Source organism: Bombus vosnesenskii, unplaced genomic scaffold (assembly GCF_011952255.1).
Source record: "Bombus vosnesenskii isolate JDL3184/JDL3185 unplaced genomic scaffold, Bvos_JDL3184-5_v1.1 scf7180000013267, whole genome shotgun sequence".
NCBI classification, from domain to species: domain Eukaryota; kingdom Metazoa; phylum Arthropoda; class Insecta; order Hymenoptera; family Apidae; genus Bombus; species Bombus vosnesenskii.
Genome location: NW_022882927.1, coordinates 6519067 through 6532298, shown reverse-complemented (window position 1 = coordinate 6532298; position 13232 = coordinate 6519067). Strand labels below are relative to the sequence as shown.

The 13232-nt window shown below is 38.6% G+C and overlaps 1 protein-coding gene across 1 annotated transcript in view; it reads right to left on the bottom strand.

The window, feature by feature from the left end:
- Positions 1-13232, bottom strand: part of LOC117230470 (poly(rC)-binding protein 3) — a 179475-nt gene that overhangs the window by 99039 nt on the left and 67204 nt on the right. The gene's annotated exons all lie outside the window — the stretch shown is intronic.

Below are 13232 nucleotides of genomic sequence, written 5' to 3'. Positions count from 1 at the left end.
AGCTTATAAAAAACAGATCGCTTAATAACTTTCCGTTTTTTCTCCTCATGATTCTCCTATTTTACTCTGTCATTCTTCTTCATAGATAGTTTCACTTTAGCCTGGCGGTATCGAAATAGGATTTGGCTTAGAATTTTTATAAACGTTTTAGTATCGCACATAACTTATTACTAAAAATATCGTTTTTCTTAGTATTATATAAAACCTGAATTCACGTTAATTTACATATTATGCAGGACAATTGTTATTATATTCATAGCTATTTCGCAGTATCACTTAAAGAACCAATTCATGGCAGATTGACCTTTTAGCAATGGCTCCCTCTTCTCATAGCAAGATACATATGTATATATAACCAAACAACTCGTTCGAAGTTAACGCAAGAGTAACGCATACTAAATCTCGCTTTAAAGCATCAAACATCCCGTTTTCATTGAATCGTCCCATGATCGATACAGAAGGGGACGCGTTTCCTCTGAGCAAGCACAATGTCAATGGAAATGAACTCGCGAGCCGAACAATTCCTTGCGATTCACAATGCTCGTATCGCGCGTCGCAAGTCGGCCGCGTAGCTGCGCGTTGTATCGCGTTTCAGCGATTAAGAGGGATCCTTTCTCTTTATCCTGGCTCGACGGTCACGTAATAGAACGCGAGAGAATGGCCGTTTATACGTCAAGTTTACAGGATATAATGGGAAGGGCCACTGGTGACAAATCGATAAGCTTGTTGAACAATAACAACGCGCGCGGAGTCTGTCGAGGGTTTGCGACCCTTAGCCGCTGCGTTTCTATCCGGCAAGGACCAATCGTCCCTGGTAAACACTTTGCACGATTTGCTGAGTGAATTTTCCCTCCGACTCCTTTCGAGGAAACGTTTGTTTCACGAGCTTCCACCGATCGAGGGCCGCTCGAGCACAAATTCTTCGATGAGCGGCTAAAATAATAAGTCCGATTGCGGAACCGCTTCTCGCTTCGCGAAATGCTGTTATTCTTGTCGTAGAAGCAGTTTGCAGAGAGAAGTCCGTGGTATTTTATGGGGGGATTTTAGTCGCACGTTACAGTGAGCTTTAACACTTTCAAAATATATAGTAGTTTAAATGAGATTTTTATCGGGATTTTTATTAAAGGGTTTCATTATTTTCTCTCTCTCTCTCTTTCTTTCGTTTTATTCGTTTTAGATATTTTAGTATGCAGTACGTTTTAACGAAGTAAGTATCGAATATCTTTATTGGGAAAGAATTTCAATTTTTACTCGTTCCTCGATGTTATTTCAACTGTATAGCAATTGTTGTTCAGTGTATCTCGTTCCACGTTTATTCATAAAGTGGAATCCGATTTAGCGAATGAATTAGCCTCATAGTTTAATTATTATTCAAATATATCATTATTATTCTAATAACTTTGTTCTTATTCAATACGATATTTTATCTTAATAAATAGTCACTCGAACGATCATTCTACTTAAAAGATTTTTACTCCCATTTTATTGACGTACTTCTGTTCGCGTTATATCTTGTTATAGCTTTACGTAAAAGCATGTTAACGGCGAATTGTAGGCTAGAAGCGTTTTTTATAAATTTTCCCTCGAACAGGATCACCACCTTACATTCAATTTACAAAATTCACTCGCAGAGCTCTACTTGCTTCATTATGAAACTTGCTACTCATTTCATTACGTAACTCGTCAAACGTAGCTTGTAACTTGTGACTATGATAACGTATAACTAGCCTGCGAGAGGTTCCGGATGACAAAATTGCTATCAAAACTCGTGCATTTCGACGCTTCTTTCGAGCTTGACAGAATCTGTCACATCGGCCATATTCCGGGTACTCGGGCGGCTCATAATTTTCAACGTATGGCGCAACTGTTCGCTATAAACGCCCGTGGCCAGGCTATTTGAGGTCGAGCGTGCAAAACGCGTGCAATAAATGCGCGATTAATTAAACGTTACTTTACGCGTTTCGGCGTCGCCCTGGAGAAGAGAGTATCCATTTTGTTCATTAGCAAAAAGGGGAGGGGGCCAGGGATGATGTTGTTTGCAGAACATCCTTAAATGTAGCTACGATTTCCCTTACGCTGCTCCATGAAAGGCCATTATGACGACAATGGCTTGCCATGGGTAATAGCGCGACCAGGAATTTAATTATCATTTTAGGCGGTGCGGAAAGCAATTATCGGCAATTCAGTTTGCAATGGCCAATGGAACCACGCTCGAGGACCAACGGCAACCGCCACCTCCCGCTTTCTCTGCTCCGACTGCAAAAGAGCGAGCTCATTAGGAAGTACTTTTCTCGGCGACGATGAATATACTGCCGCTTTAAGTCTCTGTACACAACTGAAATCAGCGTTCAAGCTGAACGAAACGCGCGCAAGTACGCTGATTAAATAAATGTACCGTGGAAGAAACGGTGGTTTGTTGATGACGATGGTTTCTGGGGCTTGTCAAACGCGTTAAACTGTGGCGATGAAAATACGTGGCATTAACTCGGCGGCTATACGCTGGGAAAATGTAACATAATCTATAGAGAGAAAGAGAAAGAGAGACAGAGAAAGAGAGAGAGAGAGTCTAGTGTGAGTATACACTTTGACGGCACGAAATTTATTCAGAAACTTTCATACATATATGTTACGTAGATCGAAGATTGATGGGAAAGATATGAAGTGTGTAGGAATACAAATTAGCAGTAAAAACATAGGCAAGTTTGTAGGCAAGTCAATATTATACCAAGTTCATTTTTGTACCTTGCATACTTACTCACTTCCTTCATACATAAAATTAAAGAATGTGACGATTTTTATATCGGTCCTCGTTTGCAACTAGATCGCTAACTATGTATAATGATGCTAGAAATTTAAGTTGACAGATACGATGGAGGAATTTTCATGGCGAAAGTTTGCATAGTAAGGTCGCACTGCGATACAACGATAATGTATCGATGCTCAAGTAACCTTTTAAATAAATGTCATTTTTAATATTCCTGCGATTACACGTGTCCGATAAGTGATAATATTTACAACGTAACATGATAAGTGGTTAACAAGGATTTTTTGATTACCAAGGACCCGAACATGTTAATAAAACATTGAGAAGCAATTACTTGAAAATAATTGGCAATAAAGAATGTCCATTCAACAATAATTTGCGAACGTTTCTTTATTTTTCTCATTAAACAGCCGGAAGAGCTCATTAAAAAGTACTTGAGCGAATATAGCATACGCACTTCAAACTTGAATGTAAGGCGTAATTTAACGATATGTTAATATCCATCGATCAAGAATTGTACTTTACCAGATTACCAAGAATAATGATGCATGTGACGTTATTAAAAGCATTCGTAATAATTTATTTGCGTTCAGTGGTAAAATGTTGCACGAGATGATTGATAGTAAACGTTATTAACGTTGTTACAGGTAATAATAATAATTTACTGGCGCAAAGATTATTTATTATTGTAACCAAGGATCTTGATGTGTCAAACTTTAATAAATAAATATACTGAATGACGGACAATTAAAAAATCCAAGAATATATAAAATATCCAAAATAAACTACAAGTTACACAACTACTTTTTCGGGTGTTGAATTTCATTCGCTTTATAATATTCGCAAAAATATAAATTTACACAAACACGTAAAATATAAATTGATGCGAGCGTATTCTATTCACAGCAAATGATCATCCTCCAATTCCACGATATATACAATAAAATATATCGACAATATATGAATTGTTGATTGTTACAAACTTTCCCAGTAAACCAATACAATTAAAATGGCGGAGATTCAGAGAGTAGCTGCGGTATCTCTCTCCCCCTCGGTCGTTCCATATACTGAAAAATCGCGGACGGTTGTAGCGTATCGAACAGACACACGTCGCGTCGTTTCGACGGAATCGAAGCAGGAGGCTGTCGCAATATGGCCATGGATCCAGTAAAACGTATAACATTTTCTGAATGGTTAGAAACCGGGATACATCTATGCTTGGCGACACAATTCTCGAGATGTTCTCCATCGAACGCGTTGTCATCGGTGAAACCACTGGCAACGTACGTATATCTCCAGTATCGTTTCTTATATTTTCCAGTAACGCGCCAAACGATCGAGAAACTATCGTGTGCGAGATATACACATTTGAAAAATTTAATTTAATTCCCTTGCCAGATCGAAATCTTCTTCGTTTGGTCGTTAGAACGAATTTGAAGATATAGAAAATTTGCAAAGTCTAGCATATTTATTATAAATAATTATTACATCTATCTATTATCTAATTATTGTCTAATTATTATTATTATCTACAGTATAGGATTTTTGATATTTTATATAGTTTTTAATATCTAAAACAACTAAATCAAATTGCCTCGTCAGATTGAAATCTCTTTGGTTTCGTCGTTAGGATGAATCTGAAGATGTAAAAATACGATCAAATCTACTTTCGATTTTATAAATTACGTTCGTAATAGTACGAATATAATATATTCGCAATTTAGGTATAGTAGTTTATGTTTTCGCTTCTAACTGGTCATTGGATTAGGGTTGACACATTCTACCGACACGTATGTTGTATCACTTCGATTGTCCACATAGATAGTACTATTGACGTAACACCGTCGTGTTTGTTTGATTTTGTACGATTTCGACGAAATGAAAATTGTGCAAGTTCAAGGTATTTGCGAAAATGGATAATTGGATCGGTTTTGTTATTTATTAATAACTTAACAATATCGCGTTGTAGATTTTAAAAGCAAAACAACAACAACTTCGAGAAGAAAATTAAATAAATTTAAAACTTGGTTCTGCCGTGTTACACGTGTACGTTATAAATTTGCCGCATCGACGATAAATATTATATCTAGACATTGGAAACCTTGAAAATTAATTTCCGCGGGGCACACGGTACATTAATTCGTATTAAAATAAAATAACAATTTGAAGCATGTAGTCGTGCGGATTTTCACAAAGAGACAATGATCACGTGAGAAATGCTAAGGACATTACCGGCGATTATTTCGATATTATTTTATATTAAAACGAATTAAATCACCGCGTTAATAATTGAATTACATGCAGTATCGATTTCGCTTGTTATTTATAATTGGCGCTATTGCGTTAATTTTAAACGAATATCGCACCTATTCGTAAATTAATTTATAAATGAATTTCCTGTAAAGATGAATTCTGCCATTTTATCGTCCTCCGAGGTTTACTGTTATTACTGAAATTAAGGGCTGGTTCTTGTATTATCTACGTTAAAGCTCGGCTAACTTCAACCGCGGCACAGTGGTATGTTGAAAGAATGCTAATCCTGGGGTTTAAACCTGATTCGAGGCTTGCCAGCGCACTACAAAATTATTGTCTACTATTTCACTCCCTTCTTTTCCCTCCCTTGCGTCACATGAAACCGAACAAAAGTCCAGAAATTTTGTAGTAAAATAAACTAGCATTACTGCGATGTATGTGTGACCAAATACAATAGTAGACAAAACAAAGTTTATAAAATAAGAAGTATAACAGACACCATAATTTTACAAAATTATATATAATAAGATTATATTTAATTAGAGCAATTATATTTAATAAGAGCAGCGAATAAATAGAATGGACGATTGTTATCAATATGGTAGAAAATATTTAGTATAAATATCAATTTTAAGTATCAATTTTAAGCTTTCTTCTACCCGCCACTATAATTCTCAGGAAATTTATATTAAAATCTGCATTACGTAACACTTTTACACCTATTAAACTTCTATCTGAATAAAAATATCAATTTCTTTGACTGAAAATTCTGTAACTATGATTTTTCTCCAACTGCACACTGGTTCAACATCACATAAGAATAACGAGAATATGTCGAATTTGTACTCATATTTCTCTGGCATTTAGGAAGAATTAGGAAGATTAGAATGGAAATGATACGAGATTCAATCTTTATCGTTCGAACAACGTTTGTCGACGGAAAAAGTGCTACAGAGGGAAGATGCAATTTCTCCGTGTGCCTATCACCGTCTCGTTATAGTCTCTTTATGCGTACGCGACGGATACGAGCGAGGACCCTCGCTCGCTTTATTGACTTCTTGAAGCTCGTCCTCGAGGAGTAACGATTTGCGCTCTCTGGCTCAGAAGAAGGAAATGTTCTATATGAATCGAAGGCGAAGCCGAGAATTCAATACCAGAATTGGTATTTTAAATTGCATTCTCCGTTGTATGGATTTTTAGAAACTCTAATATCAGCAAGTTGAAAAAATGGAATTTGTCGTTGGAGTTTTATTTTTACTGTGAGTTGTATAAAATAGACGAATTAAAATAATTCCTTTCGTAAAAACACTCTTAATAATCCAGTTGTATTTCAGGTTTATAACGTTGCTGATATGCTAGAATTTTTCAATTAAAAGAGCAACTCCTAAATAAATTACGCATAACTTCTTTTCTAAATTCAAAACTTACAAACTATGATATCTGTATGTATCAATTATAATTTATATTTATCAATTTCAATTCTAATCATTGACAGTGGCACCGATCTCCTGAATTCCAATTGAGACAGAAACATAAAACAACGAATCTGAACCAAAGTATAGCGCTTCGACATTCTGTCTCAGCGATCTTTAACCTTTTTCATCTCGTGACATACGTAAACTAATTATACTAAAATTCTGCGGCGCACCAAAAAGCATATTATATCCGGCTCAAGACAAGGCATTCACACCGGACTGTTGTTTCCATTTGGCAATCCAAGGAAAAAGTGGCTACAAAAAGTAAATACTTTTTCTACGAATCCCCATTTTTGGATCATTTTTCTATCGCTTTCTGCATTTCATTTTCACGATGTAAAATTTGTGTGATCGTACGAAAGTAGTGCGGTACAGTGGATGACCGAATTATTAGAGTCACGGTACGAGAATAATAAAACAATCTCGGCCAGATATATCTACAATTTGGAGACATCGTTGCATCATAAAAGAGTAACAAGAACTCAGGACAACTGGATTTCCATTTAAAAGCTGATTGTTTTAACGTGAAACCATCAATCCATGTAGGTGGCTCTAATAATTTGAACCTCCACTGTATATGAGGAAACGAAATTTAATGCTCTTGCATGCGATTAACTGATACATAAATACTACACAAATACGTGTAATGGCATGCAAATACCTAGCCACTGTAAATAGCCAGGTATTTAATGTTTTAAACGTCCGTGAAAATCGCGGCTCTAGCTCAATCACAGTGTACCTGCGCTTTCTCAAGCACCCAATTCGTACCGTAGTGAGTGAAAGAATCTTAAAACAAAGGGTTAACAACCCTCGGAAGCGTACCCTCCAAAACCTATCCCAACAGCCAGCAGAAACGAAGAAGACTCGAGACCTCGGCATCGAATCCCGAAGTCAGCCTTTCCTTTCGCTGAGTAATTTCAAGCCTTGGTGTTCGAGCTGACCCACGTCGAAAGGCAAGAGAGAACGAGGAAGAGAGAGAGAGAGAGGGAGAGAGACAACTGCCGACGTCACGCAACTTGACCGCGAGAAGAGGGCCGAGAGAGAACGGGGTTGAGAAGCCAGAAATGGAGCTCGACCTCGTCACCTTTCCTCCCCATTTCCTCCCTCGAACGCAGACGGCTCTGCTATTCTGTCTCTCTCTTTCTCGTTCAACCCCTGACACGACGAGTGCTCGTTCGTGCACGCACTAGTCCGCGTCACGACGACGAAACCGACACGACGACTGTTCCGCCGGAGCCAAAGCTTCCCTCCCCTAGTTCCACGACCCCTCACAGAGAGAAATCCGCTGAAGGACGTTCAGAGCTTGACGGAAATGAGGCGGCGTCTGCGACCGCGACGAGATTTCGAGTTGGACTGGGGTTTCCCTGCCGGATACGTCCGATAAAAAAATGCCAGCAGGTCGACAAAGGCGAAGTAAGACTCGTTGACGCTGCACGCTTTGTTATTCGATTGATACCGAAAGACTTGGTCTTTAACGAGCGAATGGCGCAAAAGCTTCCCGTTTTTTAATTTACAGGGAAATTGACGAGGGTATTATAAAAATCGAAGAAAGTTCATACAGTTATCAATTACCCTATTTCGAGTAATTAGCAGCAACTTGGAATAGAAATATACAAAATATAACAAAAGGAACTTTGTCGCAAAAAGGGGGCAAACATCAATACTGTAATCCACGTTATAATCAGTTAGATAACAGTCTTAAGAAACGAAAAAAAGACGATCACAAGCAGCTCCGCCACAAAAACATGTCTATAACATAATATCTATTATATATAATTAATATAATAAATCTATGAACGCTTCGAGTATATCAGACACTACGAAGCACACACGCGGGCAGAGAGATATACATAAAAATTGAGATATACAGAGGTGGAGTAAAAGAAACGCGGAGAGAATAGAAAAGCTTCGCGTGGCCCAAGGCCTGTAAACTCTTTCATCCAGAAGCCATTGTTCTCCGCGCTTCTTTCCCTTTTTTACCTCCGCCCATTCCTCTTCTTTCTTTTTTTTTTTTTTCGTCTTCTGCACGGTTTTAAGGCTTCCACGGCCTCAGTCCGCCGGCACCTTGACCGGCAACCATGTAATCGCTTGTTTAATCAGGCCTCGTTAGAAACAACCCCAGGGGAGACATCGTCGTCCTTGTCGTCTTCGTCGTCGTCGTCTTCGTCGTCGTCGTCGTCGTCGTCGTCGTCGTCGTCTACGTGTCCCTTCGAGCAGATGCTTCTAATGAAATTCTAACGAGTACGGATATCTTCGTTAAGTGGATTATAATTTCCGTATTGTTCGCTCGGACGGTCCTCCAGCTAGAACAGCTCGGGTAAATCAGACTGACGGCCGATAATGCGACGACAAGATGGCGACGTAAATTTCGATCGAGCCAGTTTATGCGGCTTTAACCATGCACCGCGTTTTAACGGACATCGCTCGCCGAGTTATCGGGCGAATGCGTTTAGCACATCGTACGTGTGAATCTGCCTTGGTCGTAGTTGTTCCGGTTTAGTTGCAGTTTGTCGTGCGTTCGATGATTTGCGAAACGGCCGAGGAGAAATTGTTGGTCTAAGTGGCACGAAATGAAACGACTATGTGATATTGAAAATGGAAATGAAATTGAGAACGTCACGGTGCATTTTTGTTTGAGTTGTTGCGTGAATGTTTCGTATTGTATTTGTTTTGCAGCGTAGTGTTGCTAAAAAGGGGATTGCATTTCACGTATATGTCTCGGCGCAGTTTGATTCGCGTGTTATTTTAGTTAGACGCGATGAAAAAATTTCTTTGTTCTAAAGTAAAATAAATATTCTATTTTTGTCGGATTCGTAACGTCGAATTCCAGTTAGAACGCGTATTCTTCGTATTCGTCAGTTTACTAGAAGAATGATAAAGTTTGCCGATTCTGCGATTAATCGATGAATTGATTCTACAATGAGAGTTGTTCGAGATTTGGAGGGGTCGCCTGGTAATTACCGCTACGGTATGACCACCAGACGCGAGCCTCGGGCAGGACGACCGTCAAGGGTATCGCAATGCGGACCCATCATAAACAGTGGGCCTATTGTACAGTCCAGGTACTTTAGGATCCACCATAAAATACCTATATTTTTATGCGGCATCTCAGGAAGACGGGACACGTGGGTTTCCCCAAGTGTAAGGTCACCCGCGCGAACCGTCACTAAGGCAGCCAGCCCATTCAGAAACATACGGCTTTACCCAAGGACCAGGTAGGAACAGGACCTGGGACACCCCCACGACGAACCTTCCGCTACGACAGCAACAGCCCCAAGACTCACTCTTGCATCAGTATTCTAAGAGTCAACACTTACCAGTACTCACTCAGTGAACAGTATATTTAACAGGACAATCAGTACACTTACGGACAGTGGATTCAGAGTAGAACGTGGAACATAGTAACTTAAATCAGTGTAATCCGAGTATTGAGTGTAATAAATAAGGTGAATTAAACCTCGCTCTTTACCTTTATTGTAATCCTCCACCTTGGACGCTAATAACGTTCAAGGCTCGCGATAAACAACCGATCAGTTGCCATCCGACTGGTTGTTAGCAAGTTGTGCGTCGCAACAAGAGTATACTATTAAAATTATACTATTTTAGAAGAAACATCGATTAGAAATCTACTTCTATGTATTAGTATCTATCACTATGTATTAGCTTTGGAAAAAATGGACTCTTCTCAGTCGTGGAACGATCTCCGACAAACAAACGACATGTAAACTTTAAATTACTATTTTCAGGACAAAACTCTGTTAGAAGCAAAGATTCGTTCGACGGTACACTTCCGAAACTCGTCAAAGCGTGTTTCGCAGTATCGCGATACTTTCGAAACTTGCGAACAATTTTCTCTGGAAATTACACTCCCTGGAAGTGGAAGCTACCCCCGGATGCGAACGAGGAAAATGGCAATTTTGCATTCTGTCCGTTACAGGTTGTTTCATTAACAAAAGCTGTTTCTCAAGGATCGGCTGGCTAAAGGTTTCTCCATTTATCCGGAACGGACGAAAGGTTTCGTGAGCCGAGAATTTTGGCGCTACTCCGTTCCAGCTGGCAGCTCGGCCACCGACCTATAAATCACGCGATTCCCATCCTCCATTATGGTTAATCCCCGCGCATACATTCTGTCTCTTCGTGCGTCTGACTTCGAATTTCCATTCCATGTCCGACGTCTCATCCACTCCATCTTCCGATGATTCCCGAATCAACGTCAAAACGAGATTTATGAAACTGGTTTGCCACGATTCGCGTCCAAAATCTGATCGTCGTCTGTTTTGAGATATTCCATATTTTCTTTCCAGTCGAACGATCGTTTTAACAAAAATTTATTAATTTTAAAAGAAATTTCAAAGAAAATAATTAAACGACGCATCACGAAGGACCAAAATCATCTCCTTTGTCGATTTCTACGAGCTTCACGATTCTACTAAATTCAGAGGAATTTAATTTCAATAGCAGGCCACATGTATCACAGGTCCGCGTGCATATACTGCATATGCATTCGATAACTTGTAAGGTAAATATGACGGCCGTTGCATGTGTAAACACGTGCCATTGTAACTTGTCTTCACGTCTCGAGATCGCAGATGTTCGAACCCTGACGTTTCATCTCGAAACTTATAGAAAATTCCACTTTTAAATTTGTATCCTGTCATTTTCTGAACACACAGGCTCACGGAAACGTTCAAACGTTTGTGCGCACCTATTACGAGTACGTTAATACGTGTTGTACGAAACATTTTGAAATTTAATTAGCACTGTTATGAAACTCGATTATCACGATTATGTAAATCGATCTGAAAATACACATAGAAATTACAGAATGTTTAATACAAGTACACATTTCGCAGAGATCACAAAAGGATTAAAACGGTCAGTTGTCAATTGTATTGACAAACCTCGATATTCAATGGGACCATCTTTAACTTTGTCACGATCCTCGAATTTTACGTCTTTCTTTTAATCTTTTAACACAAACTGTGTAAAATTCAAATGAAAAATTACACGTATCAATATTCTCTTGCTTATCTCCTTCAAACTTGAGAAATCGTCTAATGACAGAAAATATGATTCGGTTGAAAATGTCATGTTAAAAATACAGAAAGGCTAATTATCTATATATTATACGTTTAACACGGTTATTTATACTGGGTACTAATTCTTTGCTAAATATGTATTTGCAAGAAATATCTTGCAAGTTCTATGTGCATCTTCAGATTAGTTTCAGACTTTGCAAATATAATCATGACCATCGTGCCTCGTTAAAGTTTTCTATGTCAAGTTCTATGACACTTGAAATAACCGATTACCTATTGACTTTATAAAAAAATATTTCGAATAAAATTTACCATATTCGATAGGCCTGATTAGGTGAAATATGGTTTGACTTTTTAACACCTTATATTTCTTATATTATGAAGGTAATCTTGAGTTTTTAATACGGCGCCGTATATTTTTTAATCGGTTCAGTTCTGACATTCTCGAAAAAAAAAAAGAACAAAAAGATTAATCTATTTATACCGAAGATATGCTAAATTAAATTCCTCGAGAACGTATGAAAGACGAGGAAAGACGCTAGAAACACTCGTCTTCTTCGTCTGCGTATTATTTCTCACTCTATCCCGTTCTCCATTTCTATTTTCCTTCTTTTTCAAACAAGATTTTTTCTCATTTCTTTACACGTACCGTTATCTTACCTTCTCTGATAGTTCGCTGCTCTTTGTCCATTTTCCCTTTTTCCCTCATCCTTTCCCATTCTGTTGCACGTATTCTTTTTCTTTTGTTCCCGTTTCACCCATACCATACGCGCGTTTCTCCTTTTTTCACCCTTCGTTCTCCCTCACACAGACACATAAATACTCCATTTTACATTCATTCGCCCGCCTCCGCGTTCTCCTCTCTTTGTTGGCCTCTCTAATCCGCACGTACAGACCGGCCGAATAAAAAATAACGAGTAATGTACATGCAATAACTCGCGCGTTCTTTTTGTTTTTCTTATCTCGGTATTGCAGAATTTGCGTCTAAAAATAAGCCGAATCGATTATCCGTACGTGTTGTGCGGAATTCGACTGAAACTACCGCTTGAAACTTTTTATCGCGGTTTATAGGGGGTTAATTTAGTAGTTTTGAACAGAATTCTCTTTACACGTGCTCGATTCACATGCTCGTGTCACGATCTTCTTTCTATAAATTGATCTTTCCGATGTTGATACAAGTAAGTGTACGAATTTGCGCAACGAGCATTTTAAATATTCGCATTTTCAAATGTGAATACATTTTCTAGAACCTACAACCTAGATTCGCTGGTTTGCCATGTCGTATACGTAAAATAAATGATATTCCTCTAATCTTTTCAGGTCATTCCATATCAGGAAATTATCAAACATTTTGAATAACCCGCCGAACTAATCGATCACACATACTCGGTATTTCAACCAAGTGTCCATATGTCACGAATCTTCGAGCTTGACTTCCTCAAGAACATAGCTTTATACGAGCAAATTTTATCCCATAGTTCCGACTCATTTTTAGGACAATCTCCTGTCCGATAGAACGACCCTTGTTCAGCGGAAAAATTATCGAACCGCACGTGTATCCGAAAAACTGTCAAGTTCGATTTCGCTGAAAACGAGGCTTCGCACGAAGAAATTGTATTTGAAATTTTCGACTTATTTTTGCACACAGAATAATCTTCTGGCCGATTCACGTATCTCTATCCGGTACAAAATTATACAGGG